The 13,675-nt window shown below is 40.7% G+C and overlaps 1 long non-coding RNA gene across 1 annotated transcript in view; it reads right to left on the bottom strand.

The window, feature by feature from the left end:
- The window catches only part of LOC129701643 (uncharacterized), a 24,095-nt gene extending 10,420 nt beyond the window's left edge, over positions 1-13,675 (bottom strand). The window contains exon 1 of the long non-coding RNA XR_008724234.1: positions 12,476-13,675. This is a non-coding gene — a long non-coding RNA (uncharacterized LOC129701643). The remainder of the gene's footprint in view (positions 1-12,475) is intronic.

Here is a 13,675-nt window from a genome sequence, read left to right as displayed (position 1 = left end):
TCTCGCCATTATGAATAAGGTTCAAATTTAATGCCCATACTTAATTGCACTTTTTGTTGGTTGACTTTCAAGGTAAAATGGTGAGTGTAGATCTTGTGAATGTATTCCATCCTATCCGATCCAGAATTTTGATCCAATTGTGATTAAGAAAGAGCAATATATTTCCAATTCGGGGTTAGTCAGGGGTTAATTCATTTGTAGTGTTATATTAGCCAAAAAGTCATGTTCTACTTATAAATTTAATCATATATGTCTCATAAGCATATGTTGTTTACTTATCTCAGCTTCATGGAACATTATTCTTTGTAAATGATTAAGCAATAATACGGGTGCCAAATCAAGTTGCGCAAATACATGATGTACCTTTGGGTTTTGGTACATTCTCAGGTTTCAGATTCCTTAAACTACATGTTTTTTCTATAGACTGCATACCATGTGCATCCACCTGTAAGCCAATATTAATCACATTGTTCACAAGCACACATTTTGCTATTTAATTTCATGTTTGGTTGTGAGAATTTGAAGATGTTCCAAAGCAATCAGAACAAGCAATGATTGGAGGGTAGCTAATGTTATCCCACTTTTTGAGAAAGGAGGGAGAGAGAAAGCAGGGAATTATAGACCAGTTAGCCTGACATCGGTGGTGGGGAAGATGCTTAATAAAGTTGATTATTAAAGGTGCAATAGCGGCACATTTGGCTAGCAGTAACGGGATCGGTCCAAGTCAGCATGGATTTACGAAGGGGAAATCATGCTTGACTAATCTACTGGAATTTTTTTGAGGATGTACTGTAACAAGTAAAATGGACAAGGGAGAGCCAGTGGAAGTAGTGTACCTGGACTTTCAGAAAGCCTTTGATAAGGTCCCACATAGGAGATTAGTGGTCAAAATTAGAGCACATGGTATTGGGGGTAGGGTATTGACATGGATAGAAAATTGGTTGGCAGACAGGAAACAAATAGGGATTAACGGGTCCCTTTTAGAATGGCAGGCAGTGATTAGTGGGGTGCCGCAAAGCTCGGTGCTGGGACTACAGCTATTTACAATTTACATTAGTGATTTAGATGAAGGAGTTAAAAGTAACATTAGCAACTTCGCAGATGACACAATGCTGGGTGGCAGTGTGAATTGTGAAGAGGATGCTATGAGGATGCAGGGTAATTTAGACAGGTTGGGTGAGTGAGTGGGCAGATGCAGTATAAATGTGGATAATTGTGAGGTTATCCACTTTGGTGGGAAGAACAAGAAGGCAGATTATTATCTGAATGGTGTCAGGTTAGGAAAAGGGGAAGTACAATGAGACCTGGGTGTACATTAGTCACTGAAAGTAAGCATGCAAGTTGGCCTTCATAACGGGAAGAGTTCAATAAAGGGGCAAAGAGGTCCTTCACCAGTTGTGCAGGGCCCTGGTGAGACCACACCTGGAGTATTGTGTGCAGTTTTGGTCTTCTAATTTGAGAGGGACGCCATAGAAACAACATTCTTGCTATTGAGGGAGTGCAGTGTAGGTTCACAAGGTTAATTCCCGGGACTGTCATATGATGAAAGAATGGAGCGACTGAGCTTGTATTCACTTGAATTTAGAAGGATGAGAGGGGATCTTATAGTAACATATAAAATTATTAAGGGATTGGACATGCTAGATGCAGGAAACATGTTCCTGATGTTAGGGGAGTCTAGAACCATGGGCCATTTAGAACCGAGTTGAAGGCAGTGGAGGCTGATTCACTGGATGCATTCAAAAGAGAGTTATATAGAGCTCCTAGGGCTAGCGGAATCAAGGGATATGGGGAGAAGGCAGGAACGGTGTACTGATTGTGGATGATCAGCCATGATCACATTAAATGGTGGTGCTGGCTTGAAGGGCCGAATGGCCTATTCCTGCACCTATTGTTTATGTGTCTATGTATCATGACCACCAGGGGTGCCGGGGAGATGGCCGCCCTGCCAGCAGCCTGTTCATTTTTCCATTCTTTTTGTAATTTTTAGTGTTAAAAGTTTGTTTGAATGTTCTTCGGTTTGTTTTATGAGGGTGGAGGGGATCGGGGAAAACCTTTTTTTCAAGTTCCTACCTTGCCGGAGCTAACATCCCCCCGATGCGGGAGCGGATTGCCTCGACGCGGAGGGCCCGCAATGTAGCCGGCTACGGGAGTCAAGATTGTCCCGTCAACGGGGGCTCGAGTCCCATGACCGAGGAAGAACTAAGGGAAAGGACTTGATCTTTATTTCGCCTTCCATCACAATGAGGAATGTGTAGGAGTCACTGTGGTGGATGTTCATGTTAAAATGTGTTTTTGAGTGATCTGTTGCTTTTTATTTGTATGACTGACCTGGCCAATGAAATTCCTCGTATGTTGCAACTTGGCGAATAAAGTGTGATTCTGATCATGGTGATTCCACAAGCTGGGATTTATTCTTTCTTTACTACAGTATCATATGGGAGTGTGGTGTAAGAGTAGTTGTCCTTCTTTATGGTTAAATATTGTTGGCTATCCTGATTAAAACTGAGTGTCATGAAAGCTGTTGCTGTAGTCAGTGGAAACTATTTGATTAAGTGTGACCTTGAAATGACTACAGAACCAGGTTATTTTAGGGTTTGGGGTATACTATTTATAGCGGTTCTTGTCACTGATTGTTCTTAACCAAAACTCATGTTGTAACCCAGCGGTATGGATATTGATTTCTACAACTTAAACTAACCTTTGCATCCCCACTCTCTGTCCCTCCCCCACCCAGGTCGTTATACTAGCTTCAAAGTCGTCTTGTTGAGTCTCATTGCCTGTGACTTGCTTTCTCCTAGCCCACAGCTAACAATGGCCTGTTTTCTCTATCGTTATAATTTTTTTTGCATAAATTTCAATCATCTCTCATTTCCCTTTCCCCTGACTTTCAGTCTGAAGATGGGTCTTGACACAAAACATCACCTATTCCTTTTCTCCACAGATGCTGCCTAACCCATGTAGTTACTCCAGCTTTTTGTGTCATCTTCGGTTTAAACCAACATTTGTTGTTCATTCCTACACAATCTCCTTTGTCTTGTTGACATTGACGGCGAGGTTGTTGTCTTGGCACAGTTACGGGGTTCTCCATCTCCTTCCTGTACATCTTGTCATTATTTGACACCCGGCCCACTGTGGTGGTGTTGCTGTGAATTGGATTGGCATTTGGCTGCACAGTTATTAGTATATAAGTGGTATAGTAGAGAGCTGAGAATGCATCCTTGAGGAACACCACTGCTAAGGATTTACTGTTCCATGTTCTAACATTGCTTTCTTCTTTTGAATTGTCTTGATGAAAATTACAGCATATTATACTCTTTCTTTTATGAATCCATTGCCCTTAAAGAATCGTTTTTACGTGCTAAGTGGAGTCCTGATTGAAATCTCCTAAGCTTTCCAATGTACGGAAGCAGTTAGTTTATCGTGGGGACACAGCAGCACCAAAAGTAATGGCATCATGTGGAGTAATTTTCTACTGATTCAGGAACTGATGGAACAACAACTGTTCATCTCACTCAATCTTTAAATAATCAAGTGAATTATGTTAATTTACAGCACAGCTGGTCTGCAGCACATTGCTGGTAGTACAAACCACTCTGCTGATGTGGACCACAGCTGCTTCATGTCCTGTCTGTACAAAAATGGGGTAATTCCTTGCAACAGTGGCTGTTGCTGGTACTTATTCATGTACGCTATCTTCACGCTACTTCCTTCTATTTTCCTTCTATTATTTATTATGTAAAAGAATATGAGTGTTATGATTGTGTTTATAATTTGTTTGGTTGTTTTGTTGTTGTCTTTTGCACAAAAGTCCGCGAGCATGGTACTTTCATTTCATGTCTCGTATGTGTATGTGACAAATAAACTTGACTTGACACGCTACTTCTAAAGGAATGAAGTTTATTTCTATAACATTTACATCTCTCCGGATTCGATACCACCACTAATTTGCTGAACTGGTGTTGGGCTTCTGTAGATTTGTAAGCATTTTTTGTGGAATTTATACTTCCGAAGATGTCTCAAAAATATCTCAATGCAAGGCTTGTTCTGCACTAAACCGAAGTAAGGTTCTGATGAAAATGACCTCAAAGATGATAAGGTGGCAAGTGCTCCTTTGTTCTTCAAAGATAAGAATGTACTAGCTCAAAATCAGAAACCTTTTTTGAGCTTGAACAATCACAGAAGGTGGGAAATATATAACACTAACTAACTTAGTTTTCAATAACATGCACAGTTTAGATGATTTAACAGTTACCAAAGTTAAATCATATTATGGGAAGAATCGATTATATAGTTTTTCTACATTTTTTTTCTGAAGTTGTGTGCATATTGAATTAACTATCCTGAAATTAAAATATCAATCAGATTATATTCTTTAAATAATCTAAGGAACTCTCCTCATTTACAGTACAACTACTCTGTTACTTGTAAGTTGTAGTGTATTTATCTTTGTAAAAAAATGATACTGTCTTTAAACTTCTGCAAGTGATTACAATTGCTTCTGTAATACCTCAGCAAAATTGATCATCTTAAAATTATCTTATGAAGATATTTTAATGAACATCACTGTTTAGTAAGATATGGCATGGCATTGCCAGGGAATTGGTTGAATATTTACTCAATTTTTTCCTCCTAAATATGGCATTGATCTTTTCTAAAGTAACAAAATGTGTTCCATTCTGCCCTGTCTTAACCTCAAGGCTGCCCCCTAGTGTATTACTATTTTGTTTTTGTTTCCCATGATTCATGTTTAAATTTTGTCAAAACAATATTGTGAGTCATTCACCAAGGTGGTGAAATATCCCAAGCAGCCTTTGGAAAATTTAGTGGTATAATCAGTTGATACTGTTGTTGGCAGCAACAGAACACCATCTGACAAGTTTCTTAAATTAAGAAAGCGGATAAATGGGAGCTTGCATTGGGCACCTTGTTTGGCATGGAGGAGTTGGGCTGAAGGGCTTATTTCAGTGCTATATGACTCTCCGACTATAATATTAATTTCTGAGAATTTTGAATACCGCCAATCTCCCCATTGGAGTAATCAGAGAACTGTAAAGATTATAGAAATTGTTAGGATTCTTACTGTAAATTCATCAATAAATTATATATTTTTCTTGTGCCATCTGGGAGCCTAAATTAGCACCCACTAAGAACAAATGCAAGGATTTGAATGTACATTTAATCCACACCACCTTTTATCAACATATACAATGCCCTCCATAATGTTTGGGACAAAGATCCATCATTTATTTATTTGCCTCTGTACTCCTCAATTTGAGATATGCAATAGAAAAAATCACATGTGGTTAAAATGCACATTGTCAAATTTTAATAAAGGCCATTGTTATACATTTTGTTTTCACCATGTAGAAATTAGTGCTGTGTTTATACATAGTCCCCCATTTCAGGACACCATAATGTTTGGGACAAGTTGCTTCACGGGTGTTTGTAATTGCTTAGGTGTGTTTAATTGCCTCCATGCAGGTACAAGAGAGCTCTCAGCACCTAGTCTTTCTTCCAGTCTTTCCATTACCTTTAGAAATTTTTATTGCTGTTTATCAACATGAGGACCAAAGTTGTGCCAATGAAAGTCAAAGAAGCCATTATGAGACTGAGAAACAAGAATAAAACTGTTAGAGACATCTGCCAAACCTTAGGCTTACCTAAATCAACTGTTTGGAACATAATTAAGAAGAAAGAGAGCAATGGTGAGCTTACTAATCGCAAAGGGGCTGACGGGCCAAGGAAAATCTCCATAGCTGAGGACAAAATAATTCTCTCTATAATAAGCAAAAATCCCCAAACACCTGTCCGACACATCAGAAAAGCTCTTCAGGTGTGGATTTGTCAATAACCACTGTCCGCAGAAGACTTCATGAAAAGAAATACAGAGGCTACACTGCAAGATGCAAACCACTGGTTAGCCGCAAAAATAGGATGGCCAGGTTACAGATTGCCAAGAAGTCCTTAAAAGAGCAATCAGTTCTGTAAAAAGGTCTTGTGGACAGATGAGACGAAGATTAACTTTTATTACTGATGGCAAGAGCAAAGTATGGAGGAGAGAAGGAAGTGCCCAAGATCCAAAGCATACCACATCATCTGTGACACACGGTGGTGGGGCTGTTATGGCCTGGGCATGTATGGCTGCTGAAGGTATTGGCTCCCTTATCTTCATTGATGATACAACTGCTCATGATACTAGCATAATGAATTCTGAAGTGTATAGACACATCCTATCTGCTCAAGTTCAAACAAATGCCTCAAAATTCATTGGCCGGTGGTTCATTCTACAGCAAGACAATGATCCCAAACATATTGCTAAAGCAACAAAGGAGTTTTTCAAAGCTAAAAAATTGTCAATTCTTGAGTGGGAAAGTCAATCACCCGATCTGAACCCAATTGAGCATGCCTTTTATATGCTGAAGAGAAAACTGAAGGGGACCAGCCCCCAAACCAAGCATGCTGAAAATGGTTCCAATACAGGCCTGGCAGAGCATCACCAGAGAAGACACCCAGCAACTGGTGATGTCCATGAATCGCAGACTTCAAGCAGTCATTGCATGCAAAGGATATGCAGCAGGCAGTGAAGAAAGTGAATGGCATGTTGGCCTTCATAACAAGAGGAGTTAAGTATAGGAGCAAAGAGGTCCTTCTGCAGTTGTATTGGGCCCTAGTGAGACCACACCTGGAGTATTGTGTGCAGTTTTGGCCCCCTTATTTGAGGAAGGACATTCTAGCTATTGAGGTAGTGCAGCGTAGGTTTACAAGGTTAATTCCCGGTATGGTGGGACTGTCATAAGCTGAGAGAATGAAGCAGCTGGGCTTGTATATTCTGGAGTTTAAGATGAGAGGGCATCTTATTGAAACATATAAGATTATTAAGGGTTTGGACACGTTAGAGGCAGGAAACATGTTCCCGATGTTGGGGGAGTCCAGAACCAGGGGTCACAGTTTTAAGAATAAGGGGTTAGCCATTTAGAACGGAGATGAGGAAACACTTTTTCGCATTGAGATTTGTGAGTCTGTGCCATACAATTCTCTGCCTCAGAGAGTGGTGGAGGCCAATTCTCTGGATACATTCAAGAGAGAGCTAGATAGGGCTCGTAAAGAGTCAGGGGATATAGGGAGAAGGCAGGAACGGGGTACTGATTGGGGATGATCAGCCACGATCACATTGAATGGCGGTGCTGGCTCGAAGGGCCGAATGGCCTACTCCTGCACATATTGTCTGTTGTCTAAAATTCTAAGCATGACTACTTTCATTTACATGACATTGCTGTGTCCCTAACATTATGGTGCCCTGAAATGGGGGGGGGGGGGAAACTATGCATAAACTATGCTGTAATTTCTACATGGTGAAACCAAAATGTATAAAAATCACCTTTTTTTAAATATGACAATGTGTACTTTAACCACATGTGATTTTTTTTTCTATTACAAATCTCAAATTGTGTAGTACAGAGGCAAATAAATAAATGATGGGTCTTTGCCCCAAACATTATGGAGCGCACTGTACATTTAATTGAATTGAAAATGTTTGCATCTAACTGCACTGTTGCCTAGCGGCAGAATTCAGTAGGGACACAGTATCACGAGCAGTTTGCTCCACTGATGTCCTGCTGTTGAAAGGGGAGCAAGTGGTGGTGGAAGTGACATGACATTGAGTGTGAAGGTGTTGGTGGGTGTGTTGGAAAGGAATGATGAGGATAGAGCAACTATACAAAGACGGTGTGAGTAGATAGCCATGCAGGTCAACACCATGAGCCTCTGAACACCTACATGGAATGCCCCAGAAAGCTCATTGAGCTCACTTGCATGCTCAAGTTCAATGAATGCATCTTTATATGCCATACAGATGAACACTGACCACATGTCTAAAAGCACCTAGCCCCATTGCTCATCTAACAACAGCCTGTAACATTCAGTTATTTTCTATTTTTAGCTCACACTCATCAAATTACCACTGCTCAAATTCCCCACCTATATGGCACAGTTTACACTGCGACTGTGCCTCCTCCCTTTAATGTCGCTCTGATCTCTATCATTGGCTGACAGGCCAGGAGAGGCCAATCCCCAGCAACATTGGTAACAGTAGGGTCCAATTAACTGACAATTGGTTTGAACTTCATCGGCCTACTTCAAAAACCAGGCATTTTACCCAGATGAGAGAAGCCAGAGGGTGGGAGAAACAGAGAGAAAGAGGACGGAAGAAAGGAGAGAGAGAGAGAAAGTGGGGAGCCTCCCAGCTAATTCCCTGTTGCAGATTTGAGGAAGACTGAGCCATGAGGACAAATCCAAGACCATCAGTGCCTCCGTATGGTCAAGGAATTGGCTATCGGGAACAAATCCTAGACAGCCAGCACCTCCACTGAAGCTATGATTGAGTGAGTAGCCGGGGCAAGCCTGAGGCACCTGTCTCTTCCTGGTCATGAACAACAAGGGACTGTGCCCACACACAGAGGCAAAAACTGAGCTGCCAGGGTAATCCAGAGACCATCAGCACCCACTCTGGAGGCAAGGGTGAACTGCAGGGAAACGCCGAGATCATCACGCCTCCTCTTTCGAAGATCATGACTGAACTGCCGGCACAAGACCGAGATACCCAGTTGCATTGCACATGTGCCCTGTAGGCGAGGAACAGTCTCTCAGGAGTCTTGCTTTTTTTCCCCCCTTTTCCACGAGCCCTATAGCTAACTCCTCTTCCCCCAATAGGTCCAGAATAGGCCATTTTGCCCAATATGACCATGGCTAATCATCCAGAATTAGTACCCTGTTCTTGCTTTTTCCCATATCCCTTGATTCCACGAGCCTTAAGAGCTATATCTAACTCTCTCTTGAATACATCAATACAAGAAGCAAGTAGGAGAACAACAGGACCCCCCCCCCCCCCCCCCCCCCCTAGAGAGATTAAAGGGAGCACTTTTACACTATGGTATTTTACATTTTAAAAAGCATCTAAGATTCTCACTTCCATTCACGCAAAGAAGGAAGCGTCCAGTTTTGTTTGCTCTAATGGTGTGGATTTTCACAGTGAGTTCAGGTTGTAATTGCAGGACAAAATACCCAGTTGCTTTGCTGGTGTTGTATCCCAAAGAGTCCAATACTGGAATGCAGTCAACAGTTAATCAGGGAATTAGTTGTATTGTGTGCTGAAGTTACCCTGTTCCGCCGATACTTCTACAAAAAATCCAGGCCACAAAGTTTGGAGCAGTGATCAGATTCAACCAGTAGGTGGTCCTATTATAAAGATTCAGCTTTACAAACTGCCATAAAGCCAAGAAATTCCAGGAAGCGCCACATTTTGTGCCAAATATTGTATGATATATCAACATACTTGAATAATTTTGCAATTGGAAAAGCTGAAACTCGTACTGTTTGAGTGATTTGTGTATTAAATATTGCAAAATGAACATATGTATCTGGAATTGTCCAAAATATTACATTTTATTTCAGAAAAGAAAGCTGCTGGAAGTTGCAGATATAATAATCTATGCTGTTTTGCCCATTTTTAAAGAGCATTTTTTCATCAATCATTTGGAATAAACCTTTTGGCATGGAGTCAAGTTCTGACAAGCACATTGATTCGAACCTGCCTTTTAGTTGGCAGGATTGAGTATCAGAACAGTCAGTGACACAAATTAGTTCAAACTATAACTTTCAGAGTCGTCCAGAGTTCCTATAACTGTCTTTTAATATATTTTAATATTTGTTCCTTAATGTCTTCCTTTACATCAACCAGTCTACCATAATATTTCTGTATGGCTTTTATGTGGTGCAATTACAATGTTTAAAATGGTGGTTGAGAGGATTGCTTTGGAGGGAATCATTACAGTAGATTTGTAAAAATATCAATCAAATCTTTGCCACCCTAACACTAGTACAGGATGAGCAGAAATGTCCTCCAATTAAATATTAGGAAGAGCAAAGCCATCATCTTCAGTTCCCCATCACAGACTCAAGCCATTGACACAAGTTCACAATCATGTTGAAGGTGAACCAGATTGTTCATCTGTTGTATTTGGCTTCATAGTCATCGCTGAGATCATCTATTTCCATCTCCATAATATCAACCAACTCCAACATGCCTCAGCTCAGTTACTACTAAATCCTCAGTCATGCCTTTGTTATTTCTGCACTTGACCTTTCTTATGCAATTCTGGCTCGCCGTTCTGACGAGAAACATTAACTCTGTCCCTCTTTCCACAGATACTACCTGACCTTTCAAGTGTTTCCAGCATCTTCACTTTTTATTAATAGCTAGCCTTCCTCATCCTGCTCAACCTAACGTGAGGCCAGCTCAAAGATTTTGTGCCCATGTCCTAAATCACGCCATGGTCCTCACGCATCACCCTTGTGCTTACTGACTTGCACCAATTTCTGGTTAAGTCATATCCCATCCTCGCTTTTAAGTATGTGTAGGAAAGAACTGCAGATGCTGGTTTAGATAGACACAAAATGCTGGAGTAACTCAGTGGGACAGGCATCATCTCTGGAGAGAAGGAATGGGTGACGTTTCGGGTTGAGACCCTTCTTCGGACTGATGTCAAGGGAGTGGACGGTACAGAGATAAAATGTTGTCGGACATGGTCGGAGAACTGGGAAGGGGGAGGGGATGGAGAGAGAGGAAAAACAAGGGCTACTTGAAGTCAGAGAAGTCAATGAATTCAGAGAAGTCATACCGCTGGAGTGTAAGCTACCAAAGTGAAATATGAGGTGCTGTTCTCCCAATTTGCGCTGGGCCTCACTCACTCTAACAATGGAGGAGGCCCAGGATAGAAAGGTCAGTATGGGAATGGGAGGGGGAGTTACAGTGTTGAGCAACAGGGAGACAAGGTAGGTTTAGGTGGACTGAGCGGAGGTGTTCAGCAAAACGATCGCCGAGCCTACGCTAGGTTTTGCTGATATACAAGAGTCCACACCTTGAACAGCGGATACAGTAGATGAGGCTGAAGGAGGTGCAAGGAGGGTTTAAGCTCTAAGACCCTAAACTGGAATTCATTTTTAAAGCTCTCTACTCATTATCTCTCTCCACATCTAAGATACTTCTTTGACCATGTCTTTGGTCATCTGCCCCAACATCTCTGGATCTGGCTCAATGTTTTTAATTGATAGGTTTCTTTCACGTCAGCATGATGGCATAGCGGTAGAGCTACTGCCTTACAGTGCCAGAGATCCGGGTTCAATTCTAACTACGGGTGCTGTCTGTACAGAGTTTGTTCATCCTCCCCATGGCCTGCGTGGGTTTTCACTGGGATCTCCGGTTTCCTCCCACACTCCAACGACGTACAGGTTTGTAGGATAATTGGTTTGGTAAAATTATAAATTGTCCTTTGTGTGTAGGATAGTGTTAATGTGCGGGGCTCGCTGGTTAGCGTGGACCTGGCGGGCCCAAAGGCCTATTTCCGCATTGTATTTCTAAACTAAAACTAAACTAAAGCTCCTCCTCATAATTTTGCAATAATAAAATGACTAAAACATTAAAAGTTGTTGCTGTTATAATAACCATTTGTCTTAGTCACTATAACTGCTTAAATTAATTGCTGGAGGAAAAGTCCTTCAGATGTACAGTACCATTGACAAATTCGATTGAATAAATAATCAGCCAAAGAGTATTTTATATTGACAAATTCGAGATAACTATATGACGGACAAAGGGAAAACCTGCCTGTTTCAAAGCACTTCTGACAATATTGCACACCCTAAATACTGTAAGAATATAGTGTAGGAAATGTTATTAAATCAATGGGCCTTGAATGCTTAACCTGGATCATGAGAATATTACCCCGTGACTCGTCGGTTATCTTTACCTTTTCAAAATGGATAAAGGCACAAAGGATAAAGAGAATGTTCCAGACAAGATCATTTTTTGAAACACTGAAAATGCTTAACCAGTAAATTCAGCCTTCTCTGAAAAAGTGTTTATGAGAATTAACAGATCTGTCAAAGCAGGTTAATGAGTTGACCTAAAGAGCTGAAAATACCCAATAGGTGAAGTAGCCCAAGTAAACTATTGCATTGACTAATTCACTCCATCACAAGGGACATTGTCAGTCAACAACTCCACAAAGATGTGGTTATTCACAACACAATATATTACCTTTTCATACCCAGAATAAAGTAACAGGGAGTTAAATTATATTTACAACAAAATGCATGAATATAGATTACCGAGCTTTTAGAAACAGATTTGTATGCAGCTTTAGGTGTAGATAGTATGGTAAAATAGTACCTGCACTCATTTCAATTAAACATATATATTTGTATTAGATAGTGCCATTAAACTTCATAAAGGGAATTCAAGGTCATTGTAGTTCTTCTGTGCTGGACAACTGAGTGTGAAAATAGTGCGTGATGGTGGCCCACTTGTAACCATTTTAACTTCTTCATAACCTGCTGCAGAGTTCGATTTGCAAAGGAAAGCTGAGCTGCACAGCATGGGGGGTTTATCCCCATGTTTCAGTTTGTCCCCACCTACCTTGAAGCAACAGAAAAACCGTGTTGGAGTTTCCCACTGTCCCAGCTCTGTGATCTTGTCAGGTTTTCACTATTGCAGGTGCTTAAGGCATACTTCTTTGCGGAGTTGTTGAGTGACAATGTCCCTGGTGACGGAGTGAATTATCCAATGCAATCGTTTACTTGGGCTACTTCACCTTTTCTGTCTTTGTAGCTCTTTAGGTCAATTGATTAACTCACTTTGACACACCTGTTAATTCTCATAAATCAGATTTTCTGATTCAGCAATTTTTCTTATGCAATTGGTGCAGAAGAGAACAAGATGATAAAGGTTACTTATTTTCATTTATAACTGGGGAAATTCTCCCCACAGCAGCACATTTATCTTCCTGGTGCCTATGCTCTCTGCATCCTCCAATGTCCACAGTGCCTTTATTTTAGCCTCCATAAGGCTGCAAGGCATTCTCTTGGCTGAAAAATGCTATGTTCAGGTATATTGCTAAAGCCATGATTTAGAAAGGAAAGCATTCAGTGGGATGGCCCGTCAAACAGCCTGTGGCTACAAGGCAAGAGTATGGAGTTGGACTAATTGGACAGGTTTTTCAAAGAGCAGGCTCAGGCATAATCAGCTCAATAGCTTCTTTCCTGTTGTAGATTCTGCGACCCTATGAATAATTTAAGTTGTGAGATTAGACGCTTAAATGGAAAATAATAAAAGTTTGTAATATTTTTCCAGAACATCTAACCTATATCGAAAACCATGTCATCATTCCACTTTTTATATTAAATAACAGTGCACATCCATTACTGTAGCCTTTTTAGTTGTCTCTAGTTTTAACCTTCAAAGTCTAGCCACTGGTTCCTCCTTTCATCTCATTAGCCTCTGGGAAAAGTCTGTGTTTGCACTCGCACCTGCTCATCTGTGCTCATCTGTTACCACTGACAAGATGGGTGTCTTGTTGGCACTTCTGTACAGTTCCTCAAAATAGTTGGCTTCCTGAGGGATTCCAGAAACCGAGGCCACTTGCCCTTTATGATTAAAATTCTTAGCGTATTTACACTAAGCGTGGAATCAATTTATTTCTGTATTACCACAATTACTGTATTACTGTATTTCTATATTCGGTATTACATGCAAACTCTTTAATAAAACATTTATTTCAAGGGCCATTTAAGAACTAAAGTGCATATAATGCAAGCAGTTGCTATTTTGGAATTACAG

Source organism: Leucoraja erinacea, chromosome 11 (assembly GCF_028641065.1).
Source record: "Leucoraja erinacea ecotype New England chromosome 11, Leri_hhj_1, whole genome shotgun sequence".
Lineage (NCBI taxonomy): Eukaryota > Metazoa > Chordata > Chondrichthyes > Rajiformes > Rajidae > Leucoraja > Leucoraja erinaceus.
The sequence above is the reverse complement of the archived record's forward strand: the minus strand, read 5'-3'. Positions and strand labels throughout refer to the sequence as shown.